General features: G+C 45.4%; 1 protein-coding gene across 5 annotated transcripts in view; it reads right to left on the reverse strand.

Annotated features, from left to right (window-relative positions):
* Positions 1-2,510, reverse strand: part of SLC5A9 (solute carrier family 5 member 9) — a 30,386-nt gene extending 27,876 nt beyond the window's left edge. For all 5 annotated transcript variants that reach the window (XM_032302925.1, XM_032302922.1, XM_032302924.1 and 2 more), the window contains exon 1: positions 2,197-2,510. The gene's annotated coding sequence lies outside the window, so the exon portion shown is untranslated. The remainder of the gene's footprint in view (positions 1-2,196) is intronic.
* Between the last annotated feature and the right edge of the window lie 12,299 nt (positions 2,511-14,809).

The following is a 14,809-nucleotide window of genomic DNA, read 5'->3' on the forward strand; positions in this document are numbered from 1 at the left end:
CCCAAAGATACAAATGTAGTGATCTGAAGGGGCACCTGCACCCTATGTTTATAGCAGCAATGTCCACAATAGCCAAACTATGGAAAGAGCCTAGATGTTCATTGACAGATGGACGGAAAAAGAAGATGTGGTATATATCTACAATGGAATACTATGCAGCCATCAAAAATGAAATCTCACCCATTTGCAACAGTGTGGATGGAACTAGAGGGTATTATGCTAAGTGAAATAAGTCAATAAGAGAAAGACAATCATCATATGATCTCCCTGATATGAAGAATTTGAGAAACAAGGCAGAGGATCACAGGGGAAGGGAGGAAAAAATGAAACCAGACAAAATCAGAGAAGGAGACCAACCATAAGAGACTCTTAATCTCAGGAAACAAACTGAGGGTTGCTGGAAGGGCAGGGGCATGGGAGGGAAGGGAGGGCTGGGGATGGACACTGGGGAGGGGATGTGCTATGGTGAGTGCTGTGAATTGGGTAAGACTGATGAATCACAGATCTGTACCCCTGAAACAAATAATACATTATATGTTAATTTAAAAAAAAAAGCAAAGAAAATCTCTCTGGGGGCTAGGATGATGTAGATGAGGAAGCTGGCAGAACAAATTAATGAGACTGGAGCCTAGTGGAAAGGATAGAGAGGAGAGGGTCCTGGCTATTCTTACTGAGCTGGAAGTGTGTCTATCTTTGCAGCTTCCTCTCTCATCGTGTCCCTTTCCTTGACTGTCGTGTCAGGGCCAGGACACTCCATGGCGGGCGCCCCACCCCTCGATGGTCCTTCCCTTCGACTCCCAGTGCTTGTAAGCCCTCACTCCCTCCGCAGAGCCACGAGTGAGCCACCTTGGATTGTTCCATTCCTGAAAGGACCCACCCTGTAGCGAGGGTTGGTAGGGCAAGAAGCCCTTGGCTAAGGGAATGAGGCACTAATGGCAAGATCTTGAGCATGAGGCATGAAATGTTGATGATACGAAGTAGGCTGGGGCCCCCTGAAGCCACAGTGGGATTGGTGTTTTCCATGGGGAAGGAAACCACCTATCATGCTGCTGCCTGGGTATCTGCCTCTCCTCAGGCACCCCAGCCCCAGGCCAACCCCAGGCAGGCTCTGTTGTAGCTCTGGCTGGCCTCGCCCTCCCTGCCCTCCCTTCTTGCAAGTTCTTCTGGAAAAACCACTGGAAGCCAACCTTCCTGCTATGAACTTCCTCTTCCAGAACAATGAGGGGTAAGGACTACGTTTGCCAGCACATGCCAGAAGTTTTGGGTAGGTCACAGCCTGCGTATGATCGAAATTGTGATGCTAGCTATGGGAGCTGGCTTCATGATTCCCATTTTGTTAGGCGAGGAGAAGAGCTCATTGGTGATATCCCGTAGTTATGACTGATTTGGATTTTGAATTTAGTCTTGGTTTCCTCTAACAGCTGGTCTATATTTTCTCCTAATCCTATGTCTCTAGGGAGAGAACAGAGAAGGGGGATGGGTCTATAGAAGGAAAGGAATCAGCTCTGCTTGGCTTCCTCTCATGGGACCTCTGAGCAGGGCACAGAGATTGCTGGACTGGGGTCTGGATCTGGCTCCTCTCCTGCCACGCTTCCCTTAGCCACCCTTCCTTCTCTGGCCACCTCTGTCCTACCCCCACCACTGCTCTAGCTCTCAGCTCCTGTGGCCAATGATTCCCACTTCCCCTGCCAGGGACCCATCATCCGATCAGCTGAAACCCAAATGCAATTCCATTTGACTGATCTCAGACACTCTCTGAGCACAGCGCGCTAGACTTCATCAGGGCTGTGCCATCGCACAACTCCGGGGGCACCTTCCCCCAAGAATGCATCAGTGGTGCCCTGGCACCATGGAAGGCAGTGACTGTCCTCTCTGCAGCAGGGAGAGAGGTAAGTAGGGCCCGGGAGGCCTGCAGAGGCCTTGGCTTCTTCATGGCTCTGCCCCACCCCCAGCTGCCGAAAGGCCAAGGCTTCTGGAGGGCTCCCAAGTCAGGATTGCACAGTGGGGAAGGGGGGAGGCCCCAGGTGGGCAGGCTTGATGCTAAATTCCAAAAAGAAAGGATTGTTAAATAGGAGAAAGGAGGGAGAAAGACAGTGACAGAGCCCCAGTGTTGGGGACAAGAGAGGAAAGAAAAAGAAGAGGGTTGTAAGCTTCAGACATTATAGATGCAACACTGTCAGACCCACTGACCCCTACCTGTGCTGCCCGGCCTGGACAGAACCTCCTGGGTTCGGCTGTCAGCCTCAGGATCCCGGTCCTCAGCAGCTCTGGCCAGGCTCCCAGAGTTCAGGTTGTGGTGGGTGAGCCCTGGCTCGTCCCACAGGTGCAGGCATGCGGAGGGCCCCAAACCTCCCTACAGCCCACCAGGCCGCTTCTGAGGAATTGCACTTGTCCTGGCTCTGTGACGTTGTTTTGGGGTAAAGAGAATTTATTCTGTGCTCAGGGCTCTCCAGGACCCCAGGGTCAGACCGGGAAGACCACAGCTCAGAGTTGGCTGACAAGTCTGCTGAGACAGCCCTCCCACACCCAGGCAGACAGGTTTCCCTGGGCAGACAGGTTTCCCGAGGCATTGATTGGAGCTTGGGAGAAGGTCTGGGGTTGGGCCACAGCTCATGCACAGGTGTGATTGGCACGTGCACACACAGCTGAGCCACAGGGGTGACCGGCACGTGCACACACACACAGCTCGTGCACTGGTGTGACTGGCATGTACGCTCTGAGGCACAGGTGTGACTGGCACATGCACCCACACACACACACACACACAGCTCATGGACAGGTGTGACTGGCATGTGTACACACACATAGCTCGTGTACAGGCGTAACTGGCACATGCACACAGAGCTGAGCCACAGGGGTGACCGGCACATGCGCACACACATACAGCTCGTGCACAGGTGTGACCGGCATGTGCGCACACACATGTGCATGTGTACATACACTTAACCAGCAGCTTGTCTAAGAAATGCTGTGAAGTCGTCCTGAATACACAGACTCTCAAGTCAGATGAGTGCAAGTTCATTTAGGCTCCTACGTGAGCCAGCGGGGGGATGGAGGCAAAGCCCTTCACCTTTCTCTGTCCCCTTTTCTCTTCTCTAAAATGGTGACAGTAACTATCTCAAGAGTCTTTGGAAGAATGAATTAACACAGTAGATTTGAAATTGTCTTATCAGTGGCCAAGTCCAGTGTCTGTGGGAGGCCTGGCTGTTAGCCGAGCCCCCATGGGGGTTTCGGCCTCCGTCATGAGCCCCTGTGGCCAGACTGCAATGGCTGACTGGTGGGTCGGAGAGTCACAGATGGGGTAGGAATTTGAGCCCTGGGTCTGCTGCTCACTAGCTACACTGTGATGGAAGAGTTATTTAACCCACAAAGTACAAAATTTTGCATCTGTAAAATGAGGTAAAAATGCACTGGAAAAATAGAGAATTGGGAAAATGAAATAGATGACATGTATGTAATGAGATGCTGAACTCGGGGCCGCCAGACTCTTTCTGTCTTGGGTTTGGCTGCGGTCCAAAGGGTGAGAATGCTCTAACAGGTGCCTGCCCCCACCCACACACACCTAAATGTGAGACAGAACTCCTAGGGAGCCTTGCCGAGGTGGCCTTGGCAGTGGCAGAGCTCAGCGTGCCTGTGGCCCCGGCCACCACCCCTCAGCAACAACACTGCGTCCGCCCTGAAGTCCACGGGCCCTAGCTGCTCCTGGCCAGAGGCTGAGAATGGCTGGCACCGTGCATGTCCTTTCCTGCAGGAAGCGTGGCTCATCTAATAGGCATCTCTGGCTGGAGGACTCTTCCCAGCCAAGGAGAAATCTTCCTAAAGCTCCCTAGAATCTCCCTGTCCTTCCCTTCTTCCCTCCCAGTTACCCCCTGCTTCCTCCCTTTTGTCCTCTAGTTGCTTCCCCCAGCTAATCTCTCGCCTGTCTGATGTGGTCTCTGGGACAGCTTCCCGAAGGGACTGTGTGTGCACCGTCCCTCTCTTGAATTCTGGGTTATATGAGACCCCACTATAACTCCTATTAGTTGTGTTATAACTGCTTGTCTGTTTCCCCTGTTAGGGGCGAATTCCTGGAAGGCAAAGGTTTGTTGGATTCATTTCTGTCCCTAGGGTATAGCCCAGGGCCTGGTACACCTTGGATTACTGTTACATTTTCATCAAATAAATGAATGAATACATATGGCATTCGTTTCCTCCTTTCCTCTGAAAGCTCTTTATAAAGTATAAAACTCAAAACCATGCAAACTAATACATATCAGCTGGGACTAAGTTTGTCTATAATACATACCCACGTTAAGAGTAGCTTAAACATGGGACGCCTGGGTGGCTCAGTGGGTTAAAGCCTCTGCCTTCGGCTCAGATCATGATCCCAGGACCCTGGGATGGAGCCCCACATCGGGCTCTCTGCTCAGCAGGGAGCCTGCTTCCTCCTCTCTCTCTGCCTGCCTCTCTGCCTACTTGTGATCTCTGTCTGTCAAATAAATAAATAAAATCTTAAAAAAAAAAAAAGAGTAGCTTAAACAAGAAAGATTTTTTTTTTTTTTTCCCCACACAAAAGTATGGAAGTAGAGAGAACAAGACTGGTAAGGTTAGTTCACAATTTCTTAAGAGAACTGAACTCCTTTTATCTTGTTGTCCTACCATCTTCCATCTCATTGTTAAAAATGGCTGCTCCCACTCCAGCCATTGCCTTGATACTCCAGTGTACATGTCCTGGAAATTACACACAACATTTCCACTGATTTCCCGTTGCCCAGAACTCAGTCATGCAGTCCCATCTAGGCTTCAGGGAAGGATGGGAAATGCTGTTAAGATTTTGGGTGGCCTGTGCCCCGGCAAGAATCTGCATTGTTTTTTACTCATTAACAGAGAAGAATGGATGTTGGGGCATCCGAGGAGACCCACCCTTTATAGTCCAAACAGCACACCATTGTCTTATTATCACTGTCCACTAGCTCTGATTTAAAATGTATACCCAAGCTGAAAAGTTATACATTTGGAATGATTGGATTATTATAGATTTTTTTAATTTCACACAATGCTAGCCACAAATTTTTCATTTTCTAATTTCTACATAATACACAAAGAAATGAAGATAACGTTATTGCATATAGATCCATAAAAGCCGGGACTCTGACACACTGATTCAGAAACCCTCCTTATGGAAAGGAGACGCTCACGAGTAAAGCCTAAATGGTTCTGCCCTATTAAATGTCCTTACTCTGAAGTATCATTTTCAGAAGTTACCACATCAAATAAGGAATAGAGGCATTGTCCTCACTTCACAGTGGGAGGAAGAAAGGCCCTGAGAAGTCAGCATGTTTCCCAGGACCACAGGGCCTTGGGCAGAGTTTACAGGAGGACAGAGATGGACACCCAAGACCACCAGCTACAAGATCGGTGCTCTGTCCTTTTTGTCACCCTGCCCCAGGGCTTCTTGGAAAGGGTGATGGTTGTGCTCTTTCCTCCCAAGCCCCCCAAGAAGCTGTGCGTTCAGTCGCCACTGGGGAGGAGGCTGGTGAGCACTAAGCTGAGAGGCACAAGACACACCATCTTGGGTTTATTGAAGACTCGAGTGTTCCTGTTGGGACAGAAGATGGGGCTGGAGGACTTGCACTGAGCTCCACACTGCATGCAAAGGACACAGGGGCTCGTATTGGGTGTAGTGACGCAGCACAGCAGCTCTGAGATCAGGAAATGTTTGTTCTCCTTTCATGGAAGGCAAGTTTTGACCCTCAACTTTCTGGTGAGAAAGCGGAGGCTCAGAGAGTTCCAGTCACTGGTCCGCCCAGAGGCAGGGGCAGGGCAGAGTAAGAGTTGAGCACGAGTCTCCCCCACGGCTCAGCCTCTGTGGAACGCCCCCTCCCTTTCTCCCTCCCCAGGCCACTCCACTGCTCTGACCCCTGGCTGCCGCTCCCTGCCCACCAGACCGGACCAGGATCACTACCTAGATTATTCTGCAGCTAGAAGCCTGATAGCCTGTGAGGGCCTCTTGGAATCAGGTCCCATCAACTGGAGAGAGGAAATCTCACCGAGAGAGAGACTTGCCCCTTGTCAGCTCGCAGTGCCTACTCGGCTGGACTCCATTGCCTGTCCTTTCCCTTCCCTGCAGGAATTATGTGAGGACGTTTCCTCATTTCTGTAGGCCTCCTGGCTCTCCTGCATCCCGAGGTGGCAAATGTGATGGGCAGATACGGCCTTTGTTGCCTGCAGCAGATAGGGTCTACTCTAGCTCACTGACCTCAGCAAACCTAGTAGGGTTTAAGGAGAATCATCGGCACATCCTGGGATGGCTATCGAGCCAGTCGCTGGCTCTGGTGGGGCACTGATCCATAGTGATCAATAAATGGTCAATCAGTAAGACACCAGTCAATCATCAATTCATTTGTACTTATCAGCATTCACGGCTCCTATGGCATATCACTGTGCTTGGCCTGTGACTGGAGAAAATAAAGTGGAGAACGACCCTTCCTTTAAGGAGACTGAGCTGGAGAGCTTAGAGGTAGCAAGAGAGAAAGGAACAGGGGATGTGAAGTAAGACAGGCATAGGGCCGAATGACACAAGCTTATTAACTGTGTGACCGTAGGCATGTGGCCTCACCTCTTGTAGGCTCCATCTTCTGAGACCCAGCTTGGCTGGTGTGAATGCGAAAGGAGAGGGTACAAAACCCTTTGCCAGTAGTTTGCGCTCTCTTGGTGATAGCTGGCAAACGCAGGTTGAAGGCGCACAACTATAGCTATTTACAGTCATATCGGAATTCAGAGAAGGGAGAGAGTCATATGTGGATTCTCTTCAAAGGCCCTGGCTTGCAGAGTAGGTCCTTCTGACCCCTGTGGGTCTACGGCCCCAGAAAGGTTTCCCTTTTCAGAACATGCAGTACAAGAGATGGCCACTGGGAGGAGGAAGAGGACAAAGTTTGGCATCTTCCATCTGGCTGTCCCCCTAGCTCTGGGAAACCACTAGGTGACTGCCCTTTCCTCCACTAGGTGACTGCACTCCCCTCTCCCCCACCTTTCACCTTGTATTTGAAACTAAACTTCCACGTACCACATCTGTAGATAGATGGGGACTCACTAGGTTTTTCGTGTTGCAGTAAGATGTCAAAAGTTCCCAGAGACCTTCCTGGCGTGTGGGAGCCCGTGTGTCAGAAAAATATCTTGATTCCATTTTCTCTACCCTCCATCTTACTCCAATACTTTCCCCCAGTTGTCTGTGTCACTCTCCCAATAGATCTCTGGAAATACGCACATATCTGCAGTTTTCTGTATTTCTCTGAACTTTTGGAAACTTTCTCTGGAATGCTGTCACTATTTCTCTGAAATATTCAGAAGCTTCTTGAAATGCTGTGACTTTCTGTAAATCTCTGGATTTCTCTACTCTCAAAAACCACATATGCTCTCTGAGTCTCAGTGACTTTCAGTCCATCTGTCTACCACAGCTCATTATCATCTCACAAACGTTGTTGGGCAAAAAAAAAAAAAAAAAAAAAGAGGGGGGCTACTTGTGGCAAACGTTTCCTACTCACGAGCTTCGGGAAGCGCTTGCCTCCTAGCTCAGAGCTACACCTTTCCCGCTTGGAGATCAGACGACTTCCCAGCAGGGAAGTTTCAGCAAGCATCAGAGCCAGAGGAAAGGACCAGGCATTTGGAGTCCATCCAAAGAGTCTCGATTCCCGGGTCCTCATCGTACTCTTTGTGTGACCTTGGGACAAGTTGCTTCTGCCTCTCCATCTCTCTCCTAATCCTGTGAAAACGATCCTGCAAGGTTGCTGTAAGAAGTAGAGAGAGTAAGAGGTAGTCAGGTGTAAATGCCTGGTGAACGCCCACTGCTTTCAGTAAGAGTTCAGAGGATGGAGAGGTTTGCCGGTGTGTTTCCTAAACCCTTGGCAGGGAGGGGCAGTGTTCAGAGTCCGCCGCATTTCAGAAATCGCTTCGTAAGCCCGTGATATTGCCTTCTCTGCAGATTCCGTGAGACTGTGGACCTGCAAGAGTTACTTTTTTTTCCCCCAGCTTTGAGGTATAATTGTTAAATAAACTTGTTAATACATTGAAAACATAGGATGTGATGATTTCATATACATTTACACTGTGAAATGAACCCACAATCAGGTTAATTAACACATCTGTCACTTCACATAATTACCTTTTTTTGTTGTTGTTGAGAATGCTAATATCTATTCTCTTAGCAAATTTCAAGTATACCAGGCAGTATTAGTGACTACTGTCACCAAGCTGTGTGTCACACACTCAGAACTCATTCATTCTGTAACTCTAAGTTTGTACCTTTAGCAAACAGATCTCTCTTCCTCTATCCGCCAGCTCCTGGCAACCACCGTTCTATTCTGCTTTCGTGAGTTTGACATTTTTTGGTTCCACATACAAGTGACACCATAGAAGTATTTGTCATTCTCTGTCTGGCTTATTACACTTAGCAAAATGCCCTTTGGTTCATCCTTGTCACAAATACCAAGATTTCCTTCTATTTTTAAGGCTGAATAATATTCCCATGTATATTTTTATATATTTATATGGGGATATACACTTATATATTATGTAATATATAATGTTGATACAATATAGTAATATTAATATCATACTAATATTTATATAATATATAATAATACATAAATCACTTTAGATGGTATGGGCATTTTAACAATATTAATTCTTCCAGTCCCTAAACACAGTGTATCTTCCCATTTGTTTTTCAGTTCCTTTCATCAATGTTTTATAATTTTCTTTGTATGTATTTTCACCTCCTTGGTTAAATTTATTCCTAAGTATTTTATTCTTTTTGGTACTGTTGTAAATGGGGATCATTTTCATAGTTTATTTTTCAGATAGTTTGTTTTAATGTATAGAAATATGGCTAATGTTTATATGTTGATTTTGTATCCTGAAACTTGACTGAATTTGCCTATTAAATTTAAAATTTTTTTAAGATTTTATTTATTTATTTGACAGAGAGAGATCACAAGTAGGCAGAGAGGCAGACAGAGAGAGAGGGGGAAGCAGGCTCCTCGCTGAGCAGAGAACCCGATATGGGACTCGATCCCAGGACCCTGAGATCATGACCTGAGCCGAAGGCAGAGGCTTAACCCACTGAGCCACCCAGGCGCACCTTGCCTATTAATTTTAAGAGTTTTTTGGTAGAAGCTTTAAGGTTTTCTTTAGATAAGATCATGTCATTTGCAGAGACATTTTACTTCTTCCTCTCTGATTTGGATATCTTTTATTTTTTTTTCCCCTAGTTGCTCTGGCTAGGGCTTCCAGTGCTGTACGAATAGGCATGGTTGGAGTGGATACCTGTGTTTCGCTCCTGATCTTAGGAGGAAAAATCTTGCAGCTTTTCACCATCAAGTATAATGTTAGCTGTGGGCTAAGCTCAATGTCTTTACTATGTGGAGATGCATTTCACTTATATCTAATTTGTTAAGGTACTTTCTGTTTATATCTAATTTCTTTCTTTCCATTTACATCTAATTTCTGAAGAATTTTAAAAAATATTTTATTTATTTATTTGACACAGAGAGAGAGCACAAGCAGGTGGGGCAGCAACAGAGGGAGAGGGAGAAGCAGACTTCCCACTGAGCAGAGAGCCCAACCTGGGGCTCTGGGATCATGATCTGAGCTGAAGGCAGATGCTTAACTGACTAAGCCACCGAGGTCCCCCTGAAATTTTTAATCACAAGAGAGTGTTGACGTATATTCCATCTATACTTAATTTGTTTAACTTTTTTTTTTATCACGAAAAGATATTGACTTTGTCAAATGCTTTTCCTACATTTATTGAGATGATCATATGGTTTTAATTCTTTATTTTATAAAATGGGCATCACATCTATTGATTTGTGTAGGTTGGTCCATACTCACATCCCACGCGTAAATCCCACTTGATCATGGTGTATTGTCCTCTTACTGTGCTGTGTGGTTTTGTCCGCTAGTACTCGGCTGTAGATTTTTACATTTGTATTCATCAGGAATACTGGCCTACAGTCTTCTGTTCCTGTAGTGGTCTGTCCGACTTTGGTATCAGGGTAATGAAGGCCTCACAGAATGCTTTTGGAAGTATTCCCTCCTCTTGAGTTTCTTGGGAAGAGTTTGAGAAGAATCGGTATTAATTTTTTACATATATTTGGTAGAACTCACCATTTGGTCCCAGAGTTCTTCTTTGGGAGATTTTTGATTGTCGATGCAAAGTCCTTATCTATTATTGATTTGCTCATATGTTCTATTTCCCTGATTCAGTCTCTGTGAGTTGTATGTTTCTAGGAATTTACCCATTTCTTTGTGGTTTATCTAATTTGTTGGGGGTATACTTGTCCATGTAATCACATGTATTTCTGTTTTATCAGGATGCAAAGTTGCCTCTTTCATGCCTGATTTAATTTACTTGAGTCTTCTCGTTTTTTTCTCAGTCTAGCTACAGTTTTGCTAGTTTTGTTCATCTTTTCAAAAAACTGACACTTAGTTTTGTTGATTTTTTCTATTATCTTTCTAATGCCCGTTTCATTTATTTTCAGCCTGCTTTTTGTTATTTCCTTTCTTCTAACAACTTTGTGCTTGCTTTGGTTTTCTTTTTCTATTTACTTGAGGTGAAACTTAAGGTTGTTTATTTGAGATCTTTTTTTTTTCTTAATGCAAACATTTATTGCTATGAATTGCTTGCTTTGAATGTGCAGTATCAAGATTTAGAAACCAGGTGAGGCAAGAGAGCAGATTTCAGCCTCATCCTCTGGGGCTCACTTTAGCGAGAAAGAGTAAAGCATTTGTTTTGTTGACTGTTTCCTTTGCTCTGCAGTAGCTTTTGATCTCGATCCCAAAAGTTCATTTTCGCTTTAGTTTCCTTTGCCATTGGAGACATGTCTTGATAGAAGTTGCTGTGTCCAATGTCGAAGAAGAAGAGGCAACACATGGAATGAGAGAAGATATTTGCAAAAGAGGCTACAAAGGGCTGATATCCAAGATCTATAAAGGACTCCTTAAACTGGACTCAAAAAATGGATAATCATGTCAAAAAATGGGTGGAAGACATGAACAGACACTTCTTCAAAGAAGACATACAAATGGCTAACAGACAATGAAAAAATGTTCATCATCATTAGCCATCAGGGAGATTCAAATCAAACCCACACTGAGATACCACCTTACACCAGTTCAAATGGCCAAAATTAACAAGACAGTAAACAGCAAGTGTTGGAGAGGATGTGGAGAAAGGGGAACCCTCTTGCACTGTTGGTGGGAAGGCAAATTGGTGCAGCCACTTTGGAAAACAGTGTGGAGATTCCTCAAAAAATTAAAAATAGAGTTACCCTATGACCCTGCAATTGCACTACTGGGTATTTACCCCAAAGATACAGATGTAGAGAAAAGAAGGGCCATCTGTACCCCAATGTTCATGACCACAGTCGCCAAACTGTGGAAAGATGCCCTTCAACAGATGAATGGATAAAGAAGATATGGTCCATGTTTACAATGGAGTATTATGCCTCCATCAGAAAGGATGAATACCCAACTTTTGTATCAACGTGGACAGGACTGGAGGAGATTATGCTGAGTGAAATAAGTCAAGCAGAGAGAGTCAATTATCATATGGTTTCACTTACTTGTGGAGCATAAGGAATAATATGGAGGACATTAGGAGAAGGAGAGGAGAAGGGATTTGGGGGAAATTGGAGGGGGAGATGAACCATGAGAGACTGTGGACTCTGAGAAATGAATTGAGGGTTTTGGAGGGGAGCGGGGTGGGGGGTTCGGTGAGCCTGGTGGTGGGTATTAAGGAGGGCACATATTGCATGGAGCACTGGGTGTGATGCATAAACAATGAATCTTGGAACACTGAAAAAACAAAATAAAGTTTTTAAAAAAAGAGTAAAGCATTTGGAGACACTTCAGACACTACCTTAGGTAGACCCCATCTGCCTACAGTATTCAGCGTTGGGTAGAGACTGCTTGGGCAGCTGGAAATCTGAGCTGTTATGGGACAGTATGTCTATGTTTAGCTTTGAGGCTGGTGTGGTCCAGTAGAACTTCCACTGTGATGGAAGTATTCTAAACCTATGCTGTTCAGGATAGTAGCTATTGACCACATGTGTCTATTGAGCACTTGAAATGTGCAATTGAGGAACAAAATTTTAATTAAATTAATTTAAATATAAATAGCTACATATCTTTTAAATGTCTTGAGATCACTTCCTCAGGATCCAGCATTCATGAATTCAGGGTCATGGGTCCCCAGGGGCATTACCAAAGAAACCTGGAGAAGACTCCCCTCTGTTCTTACCCTTAGAACTGTGGTGACCTCTTCACGGGTGTTATGGTCTTTAAACAAACAGTGGTATTGATCAAAAGCACTGATGTGAATTTCGAGGATCATTTTGCCTTTTCCCAGGCTGTCCTTCAGGAAAGGAGTGCAATTCATATAATAGCGAACACTTTTTCCAGAAAGTTCTCTCTTCTCCTCCTACAAGTAAACCAGTTGGGATTGTGATCCTGAGATCTGCCCACTTCCACATCTTCTGCTCGCTGTGGTGGAGAAGCTGGCAGTGGCTCTCCACCTGTAGGCTTACTGTGACCACTTAGAAAATTCCAGAGTTGCCCACAGTGAACTGCTCTGCAGAGGACGTCAGAGACCACGGATCTAGTCTGAAGGCCACAGAAGAACGCTTCACCTAGATCCTTCTGCACTGGTCCCATTGGCTTTCTTGCTCATGCTTGATGCCAAAGTCCTTCCTGACTTTGGAACTTTGATCTTTGACAGCAGCATTATTCCCTCCAGACCCTCCCACCATTACGGTCTCCTCCTTCTCTCTCAGGTCCCAGCTTAAACGTTAACTCCGTGGACTTCAACTTCTCTTGACCATCCCATTCAACATTTCCCCAGATCATGCCTAAACTATGTTCATAACACATATCACTACCTGATATTTTTAATTCCTATCTTTATTTTCTCTCATGGTCCACTAATATGTGAGCCATGCCATAGCAGTGTCTCTGTCTTATTCCCTCTTTAAAATTCTACTTATTTCCTCAGAGCATAAAACATTGCCAGAACATAGTACACATTCTGTAAATATTTAACGAAGGAGTGGAGCATACTATCATTGTTCAGAGGTGGGATGTGGACCACTGAGCTGAACAGCGGTGCCTTGTCAGACATACTGGTTGCTCTTCTCAGTGTCTGTGTTTGGCAGATTAAATATGGCCACAGCTTTTTTGATGCTCCTTCCAAAAACAGAAGGAACACCCTCTCCTCTTAAAACTCTCTGCTCTGTGATTGCTTTGCTCAATAGAATATGGCAAAAGATGGGCTGCAAACTTTTCTGGGCCCGTTTTAAGGAGTGAGCAGCTTTCATCTGTCAGCACTTTGGTTTTGTTGTTGTTGTTGTTGGTGGTGGTGGTGGTCATGGGTTTTTGTTTTTGTTTTGTTTTTTTGTTTTTGTTTTTGATAACATTCTTACCGGAAGCCCTGAACTGCCATATTGGAAGTCTGACTGCCTTGAGACCACCATGACAGAAAAGCCATGTATTGACAGGCTAGTTGACAGTCCCGGCTGACTCTGGTCTTTTAACTTACTCTCCCAAAGCATGAGACATGTGAATGAAGCCACCTTGGGCCCTTTGGGCCATACCACTAGCTGAAGACACCAAAGGACCTCAGTCTTTGTCACATGGAAAGAAGAATTACCCCATGAGCACTGATAAGAATTCCTGGCCCAAAGCTGTGGGATATAATAGAATGGTGGTCATTTTAAATCACTAACATAGGGATAATTTGTTCTGAAGCTGTAAATAACTATGACCCACGCCTCCCAGACTCTTAGTTTTTGCTCCTTTCAACAACGCCACATTCATTCCTGATGCTGCCAAGAATGTTGATGCTTCCCACCATAAGGAAACTGAATTATTAGACTTAAAGCCCGCTGTGCTAAGGAAAATTCGTGGATGGTTCAAGCTCACAACAACTCCTTTATCTGAGATCCTCCTAGACTTATAATTCATTTCGTCACATAAACGATTGTGGTTTGTTCTTAAGCATAAGGGATATATTCATTATGATTTGCCACTGAGAATATGAGATTCCCAAGGGGAGATGTCGGACATTTATCTCTCTCTTCTCCAGGACCCGTTGTGGCAGTGCTGTGGCACGGAGCTGAGGCTAAGAAAGATACAGTAATTGAAATAACATTTCTTACTCATAAGTTGTTTTAACACACATTTCTATCCTCACAAATAGAACAGAGGATAGACTGAAGATTGGCAATGAGAATGCTTTCTCATTTCCTTCAGTGTCACTTACCTCTATTCTTTTTCTGAAAGATTGATTGATTGATTGATTGATTGATTGATTTGAAAGAGAGAGAGAAAATGTGGCTGGGGGAGGGGCAGAGAGAGAGAATCTTTTTTTTTTTTTTTAAAGATTTTATTCATTTATTTGACAGACAGAGATCACAAGTAGGCAGAGAGGCAGGCAGAGAGAGAGAGGAGGAAGCAGGCTTCCCGCTGAGCAGAGAGCCCGATGCAGGACTGGATCCCAGGACCCTGAGATCATGACCTGAGCCGAAGGCAGCGGCTTAACCCACTGAGCCACCCAGGCGCCCCCGAGAGAGAGAATCTTTAAGCAGACTCCCAGCTGAGCACTGAGCCCAACCATGTGGGGCTCAATCCCATGACTTGTGGGATCAAGATCTAAGCCAAAATCAAGAGTTGGACGCTTTACCGACTGAGCCACCCAGGCACTCCCCCATTATTTTTCTTTATAGATGTGACACATATGACAAAGAAATAGATATCTGTACCTGAAGTGAATACT

The sequence above is a fragment of the Mustela erminea genome, chromosome 10 (genome assembly GCF_009829155.1).
Source record: "Mustela erminea isolate mMusErm1 chromosome 10, mMusErm1.Pri, whole genome shotgun sequence".
Taxonomy (NCBI): domain Eukaryota; kingdom Metazoa; phylum Chordata; class Mammalia; order Carnivora; family Mustelidae; genus Mustela; species Mustela erminea.